The sequence below is a fragment of the Cibotium barometz genome, chromosome 36, assembly GCF_041138505.1.
Source record: "Cibotium barometz isolate CiBa-2024 chromosome 36, ASM4113850v1, whole genome shotgun sequence".
NCBI classification, from domain to species: domain Eukaryota; kingdom Viridiplantae; phylum Streptophyta; class Polypodiopsida; order Cyatheales; family Cibotiaceae; genus Cibotium; species Cibotium barometz.
In genome coordinates this window covers 19,653,257-19,658,605 of record NC_141081.1, presented here as the reverse complement: position 1 = coordinate 19,658,605, position 5,349 = coordinate 19,653,257, and the positions used below count along the sequence as shown (strand labels likewise).

General features: G+C 39.4%; 1 long non-coding RNA gene across 1 annotated transcript; it reads right to left on the bottom strand.

The window, feature by feature from the left end:
• Positions 1 to 4,173: 4,173 nt before the first annotated feature.
• Positions 4,174 to 4,621, bottom strand: LOC147617581 (uncharacterized). The gene is made up of 2 exons (XR_015262194.1): positions 4,559 to 4,621; positions 4,174 to 4,477 (listed from the first exon to the last, which is right to left on the bottom strand). It is a non-coding gene; the product is annotated as an uncharacterized LOC147617581 (long non-coding RNA).
• Positions 4,622 to 5,349: the final 728 nt, after the last annotated feature.

The window sequence follows — 5,349 nt, the reverse complement described above, 5'->3', positions numbered from 1 at the left end:
TAAGTACTCACATAAGATGAAGAGTGGACTAAGGACCAAAGGAATGTTGGAATTAGGGTTGCAGGAAAGCACACCAAGCTTGGAGAAGAAGAAGCAAGAATACACACAACACAAAGTGTATTAGATTGTGTCAATGTACAAAAGATAAGTTAGCCCTAGTATGATGGGCGTATATACAAGCCGGGGGAAAAAACCTCCTAAAAAGAGAAAAAGTGTCCCGACGATCCTAAGTGTGTTCACACACATCACTGCTTATGTATATAGCAACAAATCTCCCCTGGGAGTGATGGTGTGAACGAGAGCTGGCACTCATGTATAGAGGAGTGCCATGCCCGAAGTAGATCAATCCACAAAGGGGAGCAAGCCCAAAGCTTTGCGGAAAGCTTCGAACTTCTCACGAGGAAGCGCCTTTGTGAAAAGATCGGCGAGGTTGTCCTGTGTTGGCACATAGGCCAAGCTGATCTCTCCTGCTGAGAGTCTCTCCCTGACATAGTGATAATGCATCTCAATGTGCTTTGTGCGAGCATGAAAAACTGGGTTTCTCGCAACTGCCAATGCGCTCTGACTGTCAGTGTAGATAGAGGTGGCAGACTCCTGTCCAACACCCAAATCAGCCATAAGCCGTCTGAGCCACACATACTCAATCGTAGCTGTGAAAGTTGCCCTGTACTCAGTTTCACAACTCGAAGTGGCCACAGTAGGTTGCTTCTTGCTCAACCAAGATATGCATGAGCTACCGAGCATGAAACAAAAACCACTTGTGGACACTCTTGTGTCATAGCAACCAACCCAATTTGAGTCCGAAAAAGCATGCAAATCTGGCGGCAACGATCTCCCCTTGGGATAAAACAACCCAAGATGTATGGTGCCACTCAAGTAGCGAAAGATGCGTTTAACTGCCCTTCAATCTGAGACCTTGGGCTATGCATAAACCTGCTCACCTGTGAGACTGCAAACTGAATGTCCGACCTCATAATGCATACATAAATGAGGCAACCAACAGCTGTCTGATAGAGTGTGACATCAAAGTGATCTCCAGCATCATGAAGACTCAACTTCAAACCTGTCTCCATTGGAGTAGCAATAGGCTTGCAGTCTTCAAGGCCAAATCTCCGCAACAATGTCTCAATATACTTTGTTTGACACAAAGCAATACCTCCATCATACTGCTTAAACTGTATCCCCAAATAATGATGCAAATGTCTCAAATCTGACATCTCAAAAGAAGCATTCAAATCAGCCTTAAAATCAGCAATATGACTCTCATTTGGTCCTGTGAACAGCATGTCATCGACATAGAGAGCAATGATCAGATGTACATCATCCACACGTTTAGCATACAAAGTGCTTTCTGTTGGACTATTGTGAAAACCATGTGCAGTCAAATATGCATGTATCTTTTCATACCAAGCTCGTGGAGCTTGCTTTAAACCATATAAAGCCTTTTTCAACCTGCACACTTTGTTTTCCTGTCCTTTTTGAACAAAACCACAAGGCTGCGATACATACACCTCCTCATGCAAATCTCTAGTCAAGAATGCAGTCTTTATGTCCAACTGATGTACATTCCAACCATTATGAGCTGCCAATGCACAAATGCTACGAATGGTAGTCATACGACAAGTGGGAGCAAAGGTCTCATCAAAATCAATGTCCTTTTCTTGAGCATAACCCTTTGCAACAAGCCTAGCCTTATAGCGATCAATACTGCCATCTGGCTTTCGTTTCAACTTAAAAACCCACTTACATCCAATGGTCTTTTTACCAATAGGCAAATCACACAAAGACCATGTACCATTCTTTATTATAGCATCATATTCACTTTGCATTGCAGCCAATCAATTTTCTGATTTTTGTGCCTCATCAAATGAAAGAGGTTCTTTCTCTTCACACATACTAGACACAGCCAAAGCATAACAATCTGATGCATAAGAGGCATGCTGAGAACCTGAACGAGTACGACTAGGCATAGGTGCATCAACTTTACTATCATGCAAGGTTTGCACCAGTCATTTAGGCATACATTAGGGAAAAAGGGAGCTCATTTTGGGCCCTTTTATGGTTTGGAAAAATAAGCTCTCAACCAATGAGAACAGAGGGCCAACGTAACGTTGAAAATTTATAAAAATAAAAGAAAATAGATAAAAGAAACAATATTTTATGTAGGTACAAGCGTGCTACATTAATGTGGAGATTGGTTTTTTATTCTCACAAGATCTTTGGACATGAAGATAGAATCTAGTCTGACATTTTCTCTGACAAGGGCCTTCCCGCTTCCACCTCCCTTTGAACTTTGAATTGTTGTGCTGCCTTTCCTTCGAAAGGTCTACCATTCTACACCACTACCTCATTGTGCAGCAACCTCTTCTTTTCCAAAACTGCTCCCTTGATCCAGTTTGGCTTAGAGTAAGATGTTTCTTGTCAACTATCTGTCTGCCTACTTTCTCTTTCTTGAAACTTCACTTTGTTATCTTGTTTACATTACTTTGCTGTGGTTACAGATTCACAAGGTATCCATGGTGAATAAAAACTATGGTCGTTCTTGTGGAAGACGCTCTGTGGATGATAATGCTATGAAGGCAGAATTATACCACACATCCTTACCCCGTCGACCTGCTTCTTCTATTTCTTCGGTAGAGAATTCAAGTACAGTCAAAACGGAAGGAACTTGGGAAAGGTTTACTGTTTCGAAAGGAGCATGGGTGCTCATGCAACCTAGTAAAAGAAAGAGACCCCAGACAAAAAATATTTTCTTGGCATCATGGAAGGGAAGAGTACGAGATTTTAAAATCACCAGAGGAAAGATATCGGTGAAAGAAGTTTTGATTCAGCATGTGTACATGCATAAAGAACTTGTCTTGCGAGACTATCCAAATGATCTTCCGCAACACAGGCCTAATTGTATATTTTTCTATTGTGGTTTTGTTCTTTATGAGGTGCATGGATTTTTAAGACAAAGCTTTCTTTCTTTGCTTATTGATATTCTTGTGTTATTTTATTTCAGATTTATACCCTTCGTCGTATGAGACATGGCAAAACATCGATTGTATTCTGGGATTTATAGATGTTTTGCATGGATCGATAGGAGAACAACAATACGAAGGTCGATGTGCAACAGAGCTAGCTCAATCCGGTATATTTTTTACTGATCATTTTTATCAGTTGCTGGACAATGCAAACACACATGGTGTGTTAAGAAAACAAGACCTTCCAGCATGGAATTCAGTGGATTGGCCTCTCCCACATTTTAGTGTTACAGAGGCATATAGAGCCAAGCTTTTCAAAGAAGTACAGAAAGCTCTGAGGCCCAATATTGCCACAAGGATAATTAAAATTTCTTTGTGCATGCCTCTCACAGTTTTTGTAGACTTGTTTAATACCTTCCCAGTGAAGGTTTCAAAAACAATGTTCACAGTTAAAGCAACAAGTCTGGCATGCATGCCACAATTTTTGGATAAAGGTTGGGATAAGAAGACATGCAGTTCAGTGTTTTGTGAGGTTGTCCAACCTTCTATGCAATTGAAGTACATGGTTGCATCACAAAATTTTATTTTTTCTTTTTATTATAAGCGCAGTCGAATGCTAGGTACAAAACTAGTCCCAATGGATCAAGATGAAGATTCTTTTGGTGCAGAAAATAAACTTCTTGATATTGATGTTGTTGAGAATGGTGATGTGCTAGTCAATATCACATTAAGACAATGTTGCTCCCTAGCTCAATTGCGCAATGACATTCTATTTGAGACAGAAGGTTCTATTTCAAAGGACTTTTTATTTATCTACAACAATAAGAAGGTATACCATGTGACTTATCCTAGTCTCATTAAGCACTGCTATTAGTTTACTTTACCCTATTGTTTCATATTGCTTTTTTGCAGGTGCTCAAAAGAAGAGAGAGATCAATAAAATGCAAAGACATTGAAAATTTAAAAATTGAGATAACACAGACTCCATAAACAAAGGTATTATATTCAGAAATGTAAAATTCTGTACAGAAGTGTTTAATTACATATGTAGAACATATTCTTGACAACAATTTTCTATTTATCTACAGGCTGATCTAGAGGCTGCTCTACATCGTCCAAGCTCACCGTATCATCTTTATTTGGAGAATCTACTTTCTGTTGCTCCATCTTGTCATGTACAGTCTCTTGGTGCTGCTCCATTGTCTCCTCTACTGCCCCTGGAGCATCTGTTTGCTGTTGCTCCATCATTTCCTCAATAACATCAGCAGTAGAACAGGTCCTTGTTCTTGTGGCTTCTCCTCATCAGCACTAGGTCCTTGTTCTTGTGGCACCACATCTGCATCATCTGTGTCATCAAGGTGTATGACACCTTCTCGGACTTTAGAGCTCTCACCTAACTCGACAGTAGTAGCTGGTACAATAGGTTTGGGGAAGGCATACTTCAAAAACTTCCAAATTATATCAGCTCTGAAACTATACACATAGCTCGAGTTGAAGCTATCTTCTCTCATCTGCAATGAGATATGATGATTTAGAACACTTTGTACCAATATCAAATTTTTTGAAGCTAAATGAAAATTATTTTTTCTTACAAGCTCTGGCTGTCCTATCTCAAAATAGCTTGAAAGTATATATTTGGCACTAATCAGCACTCTCCAGCCACCACAGCTACTTGAATCATCTTGTTGTGGTGTCTGGATAGTTGGAAAGATATGTTAGAAACTGTTAATGTCTGAACAAAATAAAATTATTCAATAAGTTCAAAGGCATAGCATGAAATAGACATCAGTAGAGGGAACAACTTTCTACCTCTAAATCTATTGGCTCTATTGAATCCAAAAGATTGACATTAGGAGGACACTGATCCAATGCATCTAGAAGTCTTCTAATACAACTGCAATACATATAATTCACTTAGTGTGCATTAAATCCAAATAATGAAGTTTAAAGTTAAAAATAGCACACAAACCACTTATAATTTAACCTCTCTGTGTGTGTTTCTAAGAGAGTTGAACAAAAAGCATTGCTTCTGCTGGATGTCAATAGAAGCAAAGCTCCAGTGGTCACTGCATAAGGAAAAAAGCATTAAGAAATCAAAGGCTACAAGAGTACTCAATCTTGAAGGAAAATGCCAAAAGAAGCAGCCACACACATACTTGTTATGGTATGGAAGTAGCAAAATATCAACATGATCAAAATCACAGTGTCTGAACCAATTGGAAATATCCATGGGAGTTTCCTTTGGATCTCTTAACTTGAAGGAAATTGCAGGATCAATAATATACACTGTATGCTGTACAGCATGGTTCAGCCAGCTTCTCATCATGCTACATTGGACAAAACAATAATTAAGGTAAGGTGTAAGGGAGGAGGTACAATAAGG